The sequence below is a fragment of the Piliocolobus tephrosceles genome, chromosome 1 (genome assembly GCF_002776525.5).
Source record: "Piliocolobus tephrosceles isolate RC106 chromosome 1, ASM277652v3, whole genome shotgun sequence".
Taxonomy (NCBI): domain Eukaryota; kingdom Metazoa; phylum Chordata; class Mammalia; order Primates; family Cercopithecidae; genus Piliocolobus; species Piliocolobus tephrosceles.
The window spans coordinates 32,543,678-32,562,163 of record NC_045434.1 but is presented as its reverse complement, the minus strand read 5'-3'; the positions used below and the strand labels follow the sequence as shown (position 1 = coordinate 32,562,163).

Genomic DNA, 18,486 nt, shown 5'->3' with positions numbered 1-18,486 from the left:
TTTGGGTATATTAAAGAAAGATTAAAAATGGGTATCAAGGTAAAATCATAGGAATAAAAATAAATCATAAGAATTTACCGTAAGATTTTACAAGGAAACCAATTTTATTTATACAGGTAGGTTTAAATTTGTCTTCATTTTCCAACTAGGCTGCTGAGCTCAGGGCAGAGCCCAATAACAAACAAAGCCAAAAAAGCATGTGTAGTTTTCAGGCACTGCTATGGTTTGTTTATCCCCAAGTCTCATGTTGAAATTTGATTTCTAATGTTGGAGGTGGGGCCTGATGGCAAGTGTGTGGATTGTGGAGGTAAATCCCTCATTAATGGCTTGGTGCTATTCTTATGGAAGTAAGTGAGTTCTCTAACTCTTTGTTCCTGTGAGAACTGGTTGTTGAAAAAAGCCTGGCACCTTCTCCTCTCTCTTGCTTCAGCTCTGTCACCATGTAAGCTCTGCACATACCAGCTCCTTTCCTTTTCTTTTTCTTTTCCTTTTTGTTTTTCCTTTTTTGTTTGTTTGTTTGTTTTAGACAGAGTCTTGCTCTGTCACCCAGGCATGCGGTGACATGATCTTGACTCACTACAACCCCTGTCTCCCAGGTTCAAGCAATTCTCCTGCCTCAGCCTCCCAAGTAGCTGGGATTACAAGTGCATGCTACTCCACCTGGGTAATTTTTGTATTTTTAGTAGAGATAGGGGTTTCACCATGTTGACCAGGCTGATCTGGAACTCCTGACCTCAGGTGATCTGCCTGCCTTGGCCTGCTAAAGTGCTGGGAACACAGGTGTGAGCCACCACACCCCGCCTACCCTTCCTTTTTTACTGTGAGTGGAAGCAGCCTAAAGCCATTGTGATGGTTAATATTGAGTGTCAACTTGATGGGAATTGAAGGATGTGAAGTATTGTTCCTGAGTGTGTCTGTGAGGGTGTTGCCAAAGGAGATTAACATTTGAGTCAGTGAACTGAGAGAAGCCACCCTACCTACCAATGTGGCTAGAATAAAAGCAGGCAGAAGAACATGGAAGGACTTGACTTGCTGAGTCTTCCAGCCTTCATCATTCTCCCATGCTGGATGCTTCCCACCCTCGAACATCAGACTCCAAGTTCTTCAGCTTTTGGACTCTTGGACTTACACCAGTGGTTGGCGAAGGGTTCTCTGGACTTCGGCCACAGACTGAAGGCTGCACTGTCAACTTCCCTGCTTTTGAGATTTTGGGACTCGAACTGGCTTCCTTGCTCCTCAGCTTGCAGATGGCCTATTGTGGGACTTCACCTTGTGATCGTGTGAGTCAATACTCCTTGATAAACTCCCCTTCATATATACATCTATCCTATAAGTTCTGTCCCTCTAGAGAACCCTGACTACTACAGCCATCATCAGAAGCAGGTAGTAAATCCATGCTTCACGTACAGCCTCCAGAATGGTGAGCCAAGTAAACCTATTTTCTTAACAAATGTACCCAGCCTCAGGTATTCCTTTATAGCAACATAAATGGCTAAGACAGAGCCTAATACTTAAATATGTGGAAAGCAGGTGCAACTGGAAGACAGAACACCCAAAACATCAAGGGTCCCATTTTTATACTGACGTGTAAACCCATTTTACACTGGCTCCCTAAATAGAAGGAAAAGTCAGCGGACTGGACAGTGTATTGCTTTCAGAGTATGCCTTACTGTAAGGACATTTCTGTAAGGCTGCTAGTTGACCTCACGTTAATCAGCCCACTCTGTGATCAGCCCATCTCTCATGGCAAGTGTTTCCACAGCCTCTAAGTGTGTAAACTGTACCCTTTTTATCAAAATGCACAAAGAAATAAGTAGCCCCCTGCAGAAATAACCATTACAGCAACTGCTGTTAGCCACCTCCAAAACTATGGTTCTCACCAGTGGCTTGTCAGTCACCATACACACAAAGGTCAAGTTTTCTCTTACAGTACAATGTAATTCCTTGTAACCACCACCCCAACCACCACCACCACCACCACCAAAACGAAAGAGATCAAGGAATTTAATACAAAAGAGGGTAGAGCTTTAGACCTGACAGAAACCTGCCCAGGACTGTAGGGACTCCAGGAGGAAAACAGAAGACCCCCAAAAGAGGATGTGTGGTGCTTTTTTCTGTGTTTCTCAAGGAGTCTCAGGGTTGCTAGAAGTCTCTTAGATTTTTTTTAATGTGGTCAAAAATAGGAGAAAGAAAAAGTAATGCAAGTGGAAATAAATGGAAGAAAAGTCAGAGGAGCCAATTTGGGGGAGATTTTGAGCTTTTTAAAAGGCCAATGAAGTTTACATGTTTTTGGTTTTGGGATTTGTTTGCTCATTTTAACAAAAATCATACCAGTATGAATGGAAGCAAATGAGAACTAAACCTAATTTTAGTTGGGACACACAGCTGATATTCCTTGCTTTTGTACTTTTTACCAAAGGTGATCTCCCAAGTGACTTACCAAAATCAGAGTCTTGACCAAGGTCATGACTTAATCAAGGATGCATGAGGCCTATCTAAAGAGATGTAAAGCAGTCCTCACAAGATCTAGAACCACCCCAAAGACAGCTTAAAGAAAGGAAAGTTTCACTAGCTGCAAATGGAGCACAACCCACATCTGTCTGGCCACATTCTCTAGGATCTCAGCTTCTCAGCTGACTGTGAACGCATAAAGACCCAAAAAGACTCGTATGCCCCCACAGATGGAAGGAGACAGGAAATCAAAAGCTGTTTATAAAGGGAAAATAATCAATAATCCTAAAAAGTGAAAAGTGACCCAAATATCAAACCAAAAGGGACTGGTTTCCTGACTGAGAATCAAAGCCAGGCCAAGGTGGTGAAGCATGGAATTTTAACTAGACAACAAGGTGGAGTGGCTGTCATTAAAATACAAGGGATTTTAACTTTGTTTTAAGTCAGATTTTTTGCTCTTCAATTTTGTCAAGAGAATTTTTAAGGCTATCCATGACATTATTATGTGTCTTTTTAAAAATATGACCTTTTCTCCGCCAACCATAGGCTATGGACCTTTTTACATAATTGAATATTTTCACTTATTGACATTTTGTGCTGGAAGGTTAAATATTAGACTAACATGATGAGACATTTTCATGCGAAGTCTTCAGTGGTTGTAGAGTCTATTGTTTTGTGAATAAACAAATCTGGATCTATTTTATATAATATTTTAAAAATTGATCTCATAAATACAAACAAGACAATTGTTTAGAATGACAGTCTAAAATCTTTTTTTAATGTAGGGGTCTTTCTAATTTTACAAATCCATCATTTGGCCACTGATGATGAGAATTTCCAATGGTGTACTTATTTCAATAACAACTTAATTCAATAAGTCTTTTTATCGAAAGCCCAAGGGGTAATTTACCAGGTTTAGAAGAAGTTTTTAGTTTTCTGGAGAGGGCATAGAAGAGATGGTTTCAATTATCCCCCAAAATCTACTCCCGGAAATAGGCTAAAATATTAAGACTCTTGTTACCACATGAGGTTAAGGATGGTGTTGTGTGTACAGTGCCACCACTATCCCACATATCTGTGGGAGGCTGCCAATCACAGACACATTAATCTGTGACACTGGCTAGGCCCTCCTGGGATTGGACTTTCCCAGGGACAGCAAGGGTTGAGATAACAAAAGTTCCTTGTGAATGGGACCTTCTATTAAGACAAATCCCCCTGAGAATTTGACATGTTCAAAACAAAAAGTATGTGCTGGCTGGACGCAGTGGCTCATGCCTATAATCCCAGCACTTTGGGAGGCGGAAGTGGGTGGGTCCCCCAGCACTGCTGGGGGACCGGGTGTACCCTCTGCAGCTGCTGGCCCGGGTGCTAAGCCCCTCACTGCCCGGGGCTGGCAGCACCGGCTGGCCACTCCGAGTGCAGGGCCCACTGAGCCCACACCCACCCAGAACTCATGCTAGCCCACGAGTGCCATGTGCAGCCCCGGTTCCCACCCGCGCCTCTCCCTCCACACCTCCCCGCAAGCAGAGGGAGCTGGCTCCAGCCTTGGCCAGCCCAGAGAGGGGCTCCCACAGTGTTGTGGTGGGCTGAAGGCTCCTCAAGCACTACTAGGGTGGACGCTGAGGCTGAGGAGGTGCCAAGAGCAAGGGCTGCTAGCATGTTGTCACTTCTCAGTAGGACAAAAGGTTGCTATAGTCCTATTATTTTATGGTTATTATAAGTGTACTAGAACTCTAAAAAGAACTTGTTTGTATAATGTTATTCTATACAAGGTATGTAGCCCAGGAAGTGACTAACCTGATATGTGTTATGACCCATCTGAGCCTCCCATGACCACAGTTTTTAAAATAAGATTAAGGACTGAGGACTGGTGGGGGTTCATAAATGATATGAGTAAAGTGTTAGCCAAAACAGAAGAAAAAGTGGTGCCCAAACAAGTCGCCTTAAAATTTGATGCCTGTGCTGTCATTGATAGTAAATAAGTTAGAAATAAGGTGTGGTTCTCTTAATTAGAAAAGAGGCTATACGGCAGAAAATAAGTACATCTGTCATAGATTAGGACTGTGTGGAAATACATGTAAATACTGCTCTTGTGTCATTTCGGCCACTTGGATAAAAAGAAAATTAAAAGGATCCAGTTCACCTTCAGAAACGAAAAAATGGCCCTTCCTGTACTAAGGGACAATGTAACCCCTTAGAGTTAGTAATAACCAATCCCCTTGATCCTCGCTGGAAAAAAGAGGAGCGTGTGACCTTAGGAATCAACAGGGCCAGACTGGATCCTAGAGTAAATATCTTGGTTAGAGGAGAAGTTTACAAACGCTCTCCTGAGCCAGTGTTTCAAACTTTCTATGATGAACTAAATGTGCCAGTACCAGAAATTCAAGGAAAAACAAGAAATTTGTTTTTGCAATTAACCGAGCATGTAGCCCAGTCTCTCAGTGTCACTTCATGTTATGTATGTGGAGGAACTGTAATAGGAGATCAATGGCCATGGGAAGCCCAATAATTAGTACCTACAGACCCAGTTCCTGATGAATTCCCAGCTCAAAAGAATCACTCTGATAATTTATGGGTCCTGAAAGCCTCAATTATTGGACAATATTGCATAGCTAGAGAAGGAAAAGGATTCACTCACCACATAGGACGACTTAGTTGTCTGAGACAGAAACTGTATAATGGTACCACAAAAACAGTCACTTGGTGAAGTTCAAATCACACAGAGAGAAATCCATTTAGTAAATTCCCGAAGTTGCAAACCATGTGGACCTACCTGGAGTCCCACCGGGACTGGACAGTCTCCACTGGATTATACTAGATATGTGGGCATAGAGCTTATGCCAAATTACCTGACCAGTGGGCAGGTAGTTGTGTTATTGGCACTATTAAACCATCTTTCTTCCTACTGCCCATAAAAACAGGCGAACTCCTGGGCTTCCCTGTCTATGCTTCTCATGAAAAGAGAAGCATAGCTATAGGAAATTGAAAAAATGATAAATGGCCCCCTGAGAGAATCATACAATATTATAGGCCTGCTACTTAGGCACAAGACGGCTCATGGGGATACCGGACCCCCATTTACATGATCAACCGAATCATATGGTTACAAGCTGTCTTAAAAATAATCACTAATAAAACCAGCAGAGCCTTGACTATTCTGGCCCAGCAAGAAACTCAGATGAGAAATGCTATGTATCAAAATAGATTAGCTCTCAACTACTTGCTAGCAGCTGAAGGAGAGGTCTGTAGGAAATTTAACCTTACTAATTGCTGCCTACACATAGATAATCAAGGGCAAGTAGTTGAAGACATAGTTAGAGATATGACAAAACTGGCACATGTGCCCATGCAAGTGTGGCATGGATTTGATCCTGGGGCCGTGTTTGGAAAATGGTTCCCAGTCTTTGGAGGATTTAAAACTCTTATAATAAGAGTTACACTAGTAATAGGAACCTGCTTACTGCTCCCTTGTTTGCTACCTGTACTTCTTCAAATGATAAAAAGCTTCATCGCTACCTTAGTTCACCAAAATGCTTCAGCACAAGTGTACTATATGAATCACTATCTCTCTGTCTTGCAAGAAGACATGGGTAGTGAGAATGAAAGTGAGAACTCCCACTATTGTGTGAGTCTCAAAGGGGGAAATAAGGGAGGAGACCACCCCTCATATTGTCTTATGCCCAATTTCTGCCTCCAAAGAAAGAAAAAGTAAAAACTAAAAGGCAGAAATGAAATCCACAAGCAGACAGCCCAGCACCACACCCTGGGCCTGGTTATTAAAGATCGACCCCTGACCTAATTGGTTATGTTTTCTATAGATTACAGACATTGTATAGAAATGCACGTGAAAATCCCTATCCTGTTTTGTTCTGATCTAATTACCGGTGCATGCAGCCCCCAGTCATGTACCCCCTGCTTGTTCAATTGATCACGACCCTCTCATGCGCACCCCCTTAGAGTTGTGAGCCCTTAAAAGGGACAGGAATTGCTCACTCGGAGAGCTCAGCTCTTGAGACAGGAGTCTTGTCGATGCCCCTGGCTGAATAAACCCCTTCCTTCTTTAACTTGGTGTCTGAGGAGTTTCGTCTGCAGCTCATCCTGCTACACTCCATCTCAAAAAAAAAAAAAAGTGTGTGCTGATATGTCTCAGGATTCCAAATCTTTTTAGGCTGGCCACTAATTTGAACCGAAAACTATATCCCTCCCTCTGCCATGATGGCAGAGACCAAGAGACACTGCTCCTGCTTGGTCATAAGCCAAGTTCTCAAGGTCATAAAACAAGATAAGAATGGAACCTCATCTGGCTTTTATATCAAAGACCCACAGCAGTTTGTCTAAATAAATGCCAGTCTGATCAGAACTGCAAAATTGGTCAATCCACAGGGCTGGCCTGAACAACAGACTTACGAGGGTTTTAGGTTTGTGTTCTACCCTATAGTGTCCCACTTTATGATAGGCAACACAAAAAGACAAAGAAAAATACCGTTTGGGGGAGAAAAGGATTCAACAATATGAATATTTATACCAAAATGTACACCAGAGTCACTACACCAAAGACTAGTCACACAAATCCTTTTCTCCCATTAGTCAAGATTTTAAAGGGGAAAAAGAGACAGTGATTCTTACCATCCATTTGACCAGATTACACACAGAGAGAGGCAAGGAGCCTAGCTGGTAGAAATTTCTTACCCTTCTGCTGGTGTGTCTGATCCTGAGTTTTCTTGTCTGTGACTTCCAGAAGAACAGTTTTGGTATCCTGCTCACAGTGCCAAAACTATAGGGGCCAAGGGAAAATTTCCCCTTTGCCCTCTGAAGGGTCGCTGAAAGTCAGCTGACAAGAAGGCAGATGAATAGGAGAAATGGCGTACAAATTTATTAACAAGCAGAGGAGAAAACCACAGAGTGATTGCCCCAACCTCCCAACAGGGTTCAGAAGCTTATGTACCATACTGAGGTTACAGAAAGAATAGGGGCTTGCAGCCTGGCCCAAAACAGGTTATGGAGGTTGCTATATTTGGATGTTTGTCCCCCAAACCCTCATGTTGAAATTTGATACCCAACCTTGGGATTAGGGCCTAATGGGAGGTGTTTGTCATGGGGGTACAGATTCCTCATGAACAGCTCATGGTAATAAGTGAATCCTTGCTCTAATAGTTTCCATGAGAGCCGGTTGTTAAAAATAGCCTGGCACCCACCCTCTCTCTTGCTTTCTCTCTTGCCATGTGATCTCTGCACATGCCTGCTCTCCTTTATCTTCCACTATGAATGGAAGCAGCCTGAAGCTTTCACCAGACACCAGACACACTCTTCCAGCCAGCAGAGTTGAGAGCCAGATACACTTTTTTTCTTTATAAATTACTCAGTCTCATGTATTCCTTTATAGTGATACGAACAGATGACGACAATGGTAAATCTGACTATGGTGGTAAGAAGGATATGGGAGGGGAAGAAGAGGAGGCCTGACTAGCAAAGGTGGTCTTGCTCTGTAGATGAACCTCACAGGTAGCAGCCCTCAGACAGAATAGATGGTAAATGTTTCTTCCAGACCTTTAAAGGTGTCGGACTCTCAGTTAACCTTTCCTACATCTAGACAAGGGAGGGCCTCAGAGAAAGCCTGCTGCATCAATGCAGACTCTATACAGATGCAAATCTCCCCCACACAAGACAGCTTTGCAGGACTACTTCTCTTTGCAAGTTCTCTGAACAACCATCTCAAAATATGTCAAAGAAGTATGTTTGGGGGGAAAACATTTTTATTCCCTTCAAACAGGCCTATAAAATGGCTTTATTCCTTATGTTCTTTTAACATAGCATCCACCTATTTCTATGTGAGCTGACCTACCATAGGCCATTGTATTAGCCTCTTTTCATGCTGCTGATAAAGACACACCTGAGACTGGGAAGAAAAAGAGGTTTAATTGGACTTACAGTTCCACATGGCTGGGGAGGCTTCAAAATCATGCTGGGAGGAAAAAGGCACTTCTTACATTGAGGCAGCAAGAAAAAAATGAGAAAGAAGCAAAAGCGGAAACCGCTGATAAACCCATCAGATCTCGTGAGACTTATTCACTACCTTGAGAATAGGACAGAAAAGACTGGCCCCCATAATTCAATTACCTCCCCCTGGGTCCCACCCACAACGTGGGAATTCTGAGAGATACAATTCAAGTTGAGATTTGGGTGGAGACACAGCCAAAACATATCAGCCATCATCACAGGTTCAGTGAAAAGCTAGTTTAGGAAAATGCTCAAATTGAGATTTCTGAAATATCCCCTTTCCTACCACATGTCCAGCGCATTCTCTCACCGGAGAGTATGACTTAGGTTGCAGGAGCTGAACCAGCCTCACCTCCACTAGTCTTCCTATATGCAGGCAACAAGACAGAAGAAGGGAAAGGGACCTGAGAATGCAGGCAAGAGGTAAGATTGTTTGTCAAGAAAAACCCCAATACTGATCATATCTATGGAGCCACAAGTGGAAGCCAAAAATGGTCTTCCCAGTGTGTTACTCTCTGGTAGGTGTTCTTATCTTCCAGCATCTACTCCCTTCTAGTTATCTGATGGCGTTGTAACAAATCTTTATGACAGAAGTGGAATGCCTCTTTCTCCCTCCCTTTCCCCACCTCCCCCTTGGTATGTGATGGCAGACAGTATAGTGACTTCGAGTGTTTATATAACTGTGCAGGCTTTTTCTCCATTGTCTAAACATCCCCCGGGAACCTTGACATCAGTTTCACCTCTCCTCTGGGGTTGAGAGATGGAAAGAAGGGTCAGGAACTTGAACAGAAATCCAGCCCTCAGTACATTTCAGTAAGTAATTGCTTTCTTTTTTCCTTTCAGAGTAAAAAAAACCTGTTTCAAACTCTCTTTGGGGCAACCTATGAATTAAACATCCTACTCATTGCAGACATGCTTCATATTTCACCATGATGGGCAGTCTTAAAGTCTCTACTTAACTATTGATAGCCACTGAGATCGCAGTAATCCCTGAGACACTCAAGGCAGAATGGTTCTAATTGTTAGACAGCTTTTTCCTAGATTGAGCTGAAATCTGTCACCGTGGAATATATCTTTCCCTTCCCCACTAGGCCTAGTTTTTCTCTGTGTTAGTCATTCTGCCAGGCATTATGGAAGATATCAAATAGTGAAGGGCATGATCCCTTCATGGAGCTTTAGGCAGGTAAGATATACTGCATGGAAAATAATTTATACATAACATAATAATCCTATGAAGTAAGCATTATGCTTTCTTAAAACAAATTCAAAAATGTTCATTGCTGCATGTGTTATAGTGAAAACATTGTTTAACCTGGCGTGGTGGCTCACGCCTGTAATCCCAGCACTTTGGGAGACCGAGTCGGGTGGATCACCTGAGGTCAGAAGTTCAAGACCAGCATGGTCAACATGGTGAAACCCCGTATCTACTAAATATACAAAAAAATTAGCCAGGCGTGGTGGCAGGTGCCTATAATCCCAGCTACTTGAGGGGCTGAGGCAGGTGAATCGCTTGAACCCAGGAGGCAGAGGTTGCAGTGAGCCAAGATTGCACCACTGCCCTCCAGCCTGGACAACAAGAGTGAAACTTCGTCTCAAAAAAAAAAAAAAAGTTTAAAAGGCAGAATTACTGGAGTGCTAAATGGGTTGTATAAAGGATGTATGATTTGAGTGGCTTTCTAAAAATATTGAATCATATGACTAGTTTACTTCCCCTGACCAAGTAGATATCAAGGGGCACAGCTGAGAGTTATCTTCAAGGAGGACAATGTGTGCACAGGGTGACACTGTCAAGACACTAAGGCATCATCTAGATCTGATGATAAATTAATTTATGGTATTATTTATCTGATGATTAATTTATAGCAGGAAGGACTTCAGATAGGCAAAAGGAAGAACTGTGAACCTAGCTGGTTGCTAAAAAACTGAAAGGTACTACCAATGGAAATGGGCGACATCTCCATCCTTGGAGATCATCAGAGGTGACCAGACAACTACAGATTTCAACATTCAGCTGCCTGAAGGCAGGGGCCTGGATGGAATTTTTCTTTCAGGTACCTTTCAGATCTGAGACTCTGATCCTAATTCGGAGGTAGAGGAAAACAGGTAAATATTTCTCTCCCTAATGTGATAGCAAGTAAAAATGAAAAATAAAGGGCCTAAAGCTGGGTGTGGTGTCATGCACCTGTAGTCCCACCTACTTGGGGAGCTGAGAGAAGAGGAGTGCTTGAGCCCAGAAGTTTGTCGCTAGCCTGGGCACATAGCAAGACCCTGTCTTTATAAACAAAACAAAATAAAATAAAAATTTAAAAAATAATAGAAGACCTAATTCTCCTTCTTGAAAATAAAAATAAAAGACACACCGCCATCAACCCTGCCCTGCAATCCTCAACTCTTTTTTCAGAATTTTTCTATCCTTCCTTTTCAAACGTATGTAAATCTTCCCTATGACTAAATAAGTTTCTCAATTCAGGAATGTTTCCTCAAGGGCCTGGGAGTCATCTTTTTGAAATGCAACCATCACGGAAGATAGTGTCCCTATCTCCCAGTTCCTGTGGGAGGGTTACAGCCTAACTTCAGTGGGCGCCTTGCCCCAATTTGCAAAACTACCTTCTGTCATAAAGATATGGAAAGTTTGTTTTTCCTCCAAATAAAGCTAACACAGGTGGTCTTCCCAATTACCAAGATAAAGTTAGGACAAACTCTGTGTGACAAAAGGTGTTGTCTCTTACTTAAGGACTAGTGATTGTTTATCTTGGGAGCATGAGTGTACTGGTTTGTATCTGCTTGGCTGTTTAAGCGGGGAGTTTCCTTTCTGCCTTTGCAATCTCTTAGCAATTGCATGTGATGCACATCACATTCTGGTTTAATGGCTATTCACTAATAAAAAGAAATAGTTATTCAATAATAAAAATAAAAATGTTTTATGGCCTGGTGCAGTGGTTCATGCCTATAATTCCAACACTTAGGGAGGCTGAGGCAGGAGGAGTATTTGAGTCCAGGAGTTTGAGATCAGCCAGGGCAACATAGCAAGACCCTGTCTCTATTTTTTGTATAAAAATTATTTAGACTGGGCACAGTGGCTCATGCCTGTAATCCCAGCACTTTGGGAGGCCAAGGCAGGCCGATCACCTGAGGTTGGGAGTTTGAGACCAGCCTGACCAACATGGAGAAATCCCATCCCTACTAAAAATACAAAATTAGCTGGGAATGGTGGTGCATGCCTATTATCTCAGCTACTCAGGAGGCTGAGGCAGGAGAATCACTTGAACCTGGGTAAAGGTTGTGGTAAGCCAAGATCACACCATTGCACTCCAGCCTGGGCAACAAGAGAGAAACTATCTCAAAAAAAAAAAAAATTATTTAAAAAATTAAATTAAAAAAAGTGTTTTGTTTCTCTACTACCTTTGTGGAGGGAATTTCTGGGTTGGGACAAGATCTTGGTTTTTTAATTTTCTCAATAATTTTTGTGAATGAAGGTAAGATGGCTGGCAGTTTCTGAATAAAGTGGACAACTGAAGGTCTGTGTCCACACACAGTCAGGTAAGAGACCCTGATTTTTAAAAAGTCTCCTTCTCCCTCTCTACTTGTTTGGAATAGTAACTGGATGATACCAAATTCAAGCTTTTGCTATTGAATAAACATGGGAAGTACAGGCTCTAAAATCTCATCAAGATCACCATTAGGTTCATGGTAGAAAAATATGGGATGCCAGCAATGTTGCCTGTTGGACTCTCTTGAATGGCTTACATCTCTCTCTCACATTTGGAATGGATATACACATCAGATTCTAGTCCTGCAGTGGCCTAGGGATGGCTCCCTTTGATTTGGATAAATTACTGCATTTGCGGAAGTTCTCGGAAGGTCCTTATGTCAAGCAAATGAGTTACTGGTATTTGTGGGATGAATATTATTCTAAGAGGAAACTTAAAAGTGATTTAGATAACCAGAGAGAAAGACTGAAACAAAAAAATAGAACAGGAAATACAAGAATTAAGAGCACTTTCTCTTTCACAGAAACCTCCTCCGTTGATTATTCTTGTTCCCTCTGTTCCTGCTGCCTCACTTTATCCCTCCTTGTCTCAGACTGACTCCTGGAAAGGGATGTGTGATGAGCTTTTAGACAAGTGGTTTCCCTCCTTAGAGGGTTCCATGAGAAGAGAAAAAAGGATGCCACTTTTCCAGCTGCAAATGAGTTACCGCCCTGTTTGAGGACGTAGAATTGACTGCCCCCTGGCCTATCCCCAAGTCCACTTCTTGCCTTAGACCAGATTTCACCTCCAGGGACCCCTTCTCATCCACACACCATTTACCTAGAAAAGTGAAAAAGATAAAATTAAATAATCAAGATCCTGGGATAATTGAGAACTCAGATAAAAGACTATGTCCCTGTATGAAGGCAGCAGGATGGAGAGTTACTTGGAAAAAGACAAACAAAAAGATATTAGGTTCATAAATATACCAGTATGGAAAAACAAACCAAGATGCCATATAATCCTACCTTTTTCCTATTTTAATGCAAAGAAAACCAACCCTTTTTACTCAGATCACCAGCAAATCTGATGCTACTGAGAAGCCCCCCGGGTCCCTTGGATGCAAAGGAAACATTTAGCGCCTATGTGCCCTTCTCTCCTGCCGATATCATCCATCTAAAGGATTTTTCCTGTACCCCGGGAAGATACACAAAAGTTTGTAGAAATGCTCCACAGCTTGTGTTTCGTTTACAGCCCTGCACATAGGGATGTGCACTGACTTGACTCTTGTGGGGAATCCTGCAACCAGCCCATTTTGCTTGTTTGAGGACCTGGAGATGATCCACCACCTAAGGTGGCACTGTGACCAGAGGAAATTGATTACCACTCCCTACAACTACAGAACTGAGCACGTTAGAGATCCATCCAGAGCAGCTGCTAGCAGCAGTACTTGAAGCCTTTCCACTAAAGGTAAGTTGGGAGAAGTTGCAATGGTGTACCTGGAATAACAATGAGTCCTCCATTGATTTCCAGCAGTAGTTTGTGGAGGCTTTCTCAGAATTTACTAGCATGGACCCAGGAGCAGATAAAATCACTCCCTAATCTTGGCAAACTTTGTCTCTGCTCTCTTGCTGACTAGCCAAGCCCAAATTAAGGAAAAGGTGTTAGGATAGCAAGGACAGACTATTGTTCAAATCCTAGCAGCAGCCACTACTCAGTTTAGGGATAAGACAAAGAAGAACAACAGAGATTAAAGACCGCTGTTGGCTGCCCAGTGAGAATTAGTTACTAAGGAGGATAATCCCTATACTGGGCAAAGTATAAAGATAGCAAAGGAAGAGGAGAAAACTGAATGTTGTTATTGCAAAATGCCAGGGCACTGGAAGGACTATAGAGAGACTCGGGAGGATACCAAAATTGCAGAGACAGGAGAGTCAGGAAAGCCAAGAAAGATGAAACCCTCAGCTAGGAAATAGTTGGCAAATGGCTCAAAATTGACAGATTGGGGGAATCTCAGAGGTGGGAAGTGGTAAACCATCTATGTCAAGGACTTCCATCCTTGGCTTTTCTGGTAGATATTGGTGCTACTTATTCTGCAGTTTCCTCAGAAAATTCCTGCTTTCCATCTGGTAACTGATGAGTACAAGATGTTGGTATTTTGGATCAGCCTCCATTTATTCCTTTTTCTCTTGGATTCCCAAACAGACAGGTGCTCTTACTAAGGTACCTTCATTCTGACTTTCTCCTGTATCTCCTATAAACCTGTTGGGGAGAGACCTACTCTGCAAATTAAAGGCTACTATATTTTGTACTCCAGATGGCCTATTGGTGAAGCTCCTTGAACAAAAGAGCACCTAAAATGGTTACTATGTGCCTTATAGAAGAAAAGGGACCAGGCACGGTGGCTCACACCTATAATCCCAGCATTTTGAGAGGCTGAGGCAGGAGGATCAGGAGGATCACTTGAGCCCACAAGTTCGAGACTAGGCTGGGTAACATAGGGAAACCCTGTCTCTATTTAAAAAGAAGGAAAACAAGATAATTATCTTATGTATGTATGTATGTATTATTATTATTATTATTTTTAGAGACAGGGTCTTGCTCTGTTGCCCAGACTGGAGTGCAGTGGCATGATCTCAGCTCACTGCAACCTCCGCCTCCCGGGTTCAAGCGATACTTGTGCCTTAACCTCCTGAGTAGCTGGGACTTCAGGTACGTGCCACTATGCCTGACTAATTTTTGTATTTTTAGTAGAGACAGGATTTCACCATATTGGCCAGACTGGTCTCAAACTCCTGACCTCAGGTGATCTGCCTGCCTTGGCTTCCCAAAGTGCTAGGATTACAGGCGTGAGCCACTGAGCCTGGCCAGCAAGGGAATAACTTAAAAAGGACATTCACCCTGTTATACTACCACACTTCTAGTAAAGAAGGAAGGTAAGTTTCATACAGATATACAGGTTTGCATGAGATCTTGGAGACATAAATGAACTTATTGTTCCATTAACTCCTGTGGCCCCTAACCCTGTAACTATTCCAACTTTGGTACTGTCATCTACAAATATTTTTTTCTGTGATTAGTCTATGTTTTGCTTTTTCTTCTGTTCCTCTAGTGGGCAAGTCTAAATGTTTTTTGCTTTTACTTACGAAAAAGCCCAATATCTGTGGCAAATAATTCCTACAAATAATTCCCCCCTACTATTTTCTCTAGTTATTTTTAGGAAAACTTAGAGAAATTTGTTCCACCAGAGGAATCTACAATTAATCAATGTGTAGATGATTGACTGGTAGCCTCAGAAACTAAGCAGCAACACAAAATAGATTAAAGCATCTACTGTCAGCTGAAGACTGTAAAGTGTTACAGTCTAGGAGTCAATCGATTTTGCATATCAAACAACTTTCTATAGAAAAACAATTGAGACAATTTTAGGGATTAGTAGGGCATTGAAAACAATGAATCCCAACTTCTGCTGAGTGTGCAAAACCTTTGATGAGCAATTGCATGATAACTGTCCCTGGTCTTTAGAATCTGAGGAGGCTTTTGAACAACTGAAATTAGCTATAACTTCTCCCCTAGTCTTGAGGAATCTCAATTTTGAAAACCTTTCCACTTGTTTTGTTATGAAAATAAAGGTGCTGCTAATGAAATATTAGCTAAAAAGTTGGGATTAAACTATAGGCCAATAGTTTATTTATCAGTTCTAGAAAGCACTGCACTGAGAATGCCTGAGTGTCCGCAAGAGGAAGAGGTAGCTAGCATTCTTACTGAAAAAGCCCAAAGTCTTATCTTGGGTCACATGACTTATCTGCATGTCCCACACGCTGTGACAGCAATCTTACAAGCCCATAAAGCCTAGCATTTGCCAGTGTGCCATTGAACTAACTGTGAACAAGCATTATTGTGTAGTCCTAACATTGTACTTGGAAGGTGCAGTCTCCTAAACCCTACTACCCTCTTACAAGGTTCTGATTAAATAGATGATCATGACTGAACAATGGTAATGGAAGATATTAAGCCCTGGCCTGATTTATTAGACTTCCAGTTTCAAAATGCAGATTTGAGTCATGGTCCTGGGCTAAGAAAGGATGACTGAAGACTTTCTATAGTGTGGTGACTTCTTATGAAATTTTGGAAGCTTATGTTTTGTCTGGAATTAAATCAGCACAAGCAACCGAGTTATCAGCAGTTACTAGAGCTCCAATTCTTAGTTATGGACTAGTAAATTATGTTTTACCTAAAACTGCCTTTTTACAGATTTTACGTTCAGCCTAAAGGCTTTTCTGTACATAGTGAACTGTAACCTAACTGGATGTGTAAACAGACTATAACCTACTCTTGGGACAAGAAGCCAAGTCTTAGCCCATCACAGCAGCCATACTTCAACCACTCACAGGTGACCAACTATTCAAACCATGTTCAAATAAAGCAAATGCCAAACTGTAACCAGTTTGGCTGCTTCTGCATCTCACTTCCATTTTGTGTACATCACTTTCCTTTTTCTGTCCATAAATCCTCTCCAGCCACACAGCAGCACCAGCGTCTCTCTGAACATACTCTGGTTCTGGGGACTGCCTGATTCACAAACTGTCCTTTGCTCAATTAAGCTCTGTTCATTTGTCCAAAGGTTTCCTTTTAATACATGGTGTCAGAAGTAGCATCTGAAATAGAGCTTCCAGTGACCCCCAGGAGCATCAAGTAACCAAGCAAGGTACCTGCTGACCCCATTGTGTTCATTGTTTTCTCACAGCAACTGGGAATCATGGGTAAGCTCTCTTGGATTCTATAGCTACATGGATTTGTGTTTTGAGCTACCTGAACTTGTTAGAGCACATTTTTATCCGAACTGTGTTCTGGAGTTTACAACAAAAACTGACTGGGTCTAGGATCAGATTAGATCTGATAATTAACTGCTTGCATCCAGTTAGTTGTTTGGCTGTCTGTGTCAGACAGGAACTAACAGTAAATTGCAATTCTGCAGGGGGTCTAATTTTCGGCTTTCAGAAATTTTTCAGATTTTTTGTGTCCTATCCCCTTAATTGTTGTTGTTGTTTTTCTTGCACTGTTAGGTAGGAGAAAATTCACTGGCTAAGTTGATCAAGGAGATCTAAATGGTCAAGGTAAAAATGGGATTCTTAATTTCTGAAGAACTGAATACTCCCCCTTCTGGCTATGCCTACATTTACATGTATAAGTATTAGGCCCTAGAAACAGCGAATGCTTACAAAAATGGCGAAATGTTACTAAAGATATTTTAAAATTACAGTGGAATGTTCCAAATGAAAAACACTGCGCTTTAAAAAGTGCATTTAAAAATGAAAGCTCCCAAATTAGGCTAACCCAGGGATGCCTATTTATGTGCAGAAGCTTCTAAAAAGGTTTCAATATTTTTATTACCTCTTTTAAAAGACTCTTTATAAAAGGCAAATGAAAACCTTAGGCAACTAATTGATAAGAAAAATTAAATCTGCTACCATTTTGGCTTAATAACTATTCCACCCTCAAAAGTATAAAGAAAGCTATCCTGAATAAAGGGTTTATAAAATATAGGGCCTCAGGTAAAGTAGGTTTGCTTCTTTTTCAGAGCTATTCGTGCTGAGTCCAGACATACAGAATGCTTTCTTTGCCCTATTTCTCAATGTACTCCACCCTGAACTTGGTAATTTTAGCGAAGACACAGTAGCTAAGTTAAAAAAAATTAAACCCTGCCTATTGAACTAAATCATTCTCAAAAATACACCTTTCTGACATTTAGCTGGCTGCTTTGAAATGCTTTTGTAAATAAAATTTACATCTATAAAGGAAATCTTCATTTGTAAGGGTGTCTGCCTCTGTGCACTTGGAAAAGAGGGAGGACTGAGTCACTAGAAACTCATATCATTGGTTTAAATTTATATAACAAATCTTACCTTTGTTTAAGGTGTTTTTCTTCCCATCTTGTCTTAACTAGGCCTTTACCTACATCCTGATTCCTTGGTTTGGGCAAATTATGGTACAATATTTAGGTCAGAAGTCTCAGTTCTCTGATTTTTAAGATAGAAATTTCCTACCTTATTTTACTTAAGAGTGATCCCATTAGAAATGCAAATCTAGGGTTGCCTAGCTAACAATTGCTTAGAACAATGGAACAGATAATTGGAAGATTGATGGTCACAATGGGGAAAATAGAAAAACTGAGAGCTGGCAAATGAGAATCTTTATGAAAGCTATAATATTTGCTTCTGTCATGTGTGTCTGTACGTCTGTATGTGTTATGTGTATGTAATAATATTTGTTTTATTTATTTATTTATTTATTTTTAAATTTTTTATTTTTTTAAATTATACTTTAAATTCTAGGGTACATGTGCATAACGTGCAGGTTTGTTACATATGTATACATGTGCCATGTTGGTGTGCTGCACCCATCAACTCGTCAGCACCCATCAATTCATCATTTATATCAGGTAGAACTCCCCAATGCAATCCCTCCCCCCTCCCCCCTCCCCATGACAGGCCCCATTGTGTGATGTTCCCCTTCCCGAGTCCAAGTGAGCTCATTGTTCAGTTCCCACCTATGAGTGAGAACATGC

General features: G+C 41.5%; 1 long non-coding RNA gene across 1 annotated transcript in view; it reads left to right on the top strand.

The window, feature by feature from the left end:
- Positions 1–8,576: 8,576 nt before the first annotated feature.
- LOC111539229 overlaps positions 8,577–18,486 on the top strand; it is a 14,855-nt gene continuing 4,945 nt past the window's right edge. The window contains exons 1-3 of the long non-coding RNA XR_002730618.1: positions 8,577–9,261; positions 13,173–13,388; positions 16,543–16,681. This is a non-coding gene — a long non-coding RNA (uncharacterized LOC111539229). The remainder of the gene's footprint in view (positions 9,262–13,172; positions 13,389–16,542; positions 16,682–18,486) is intronic.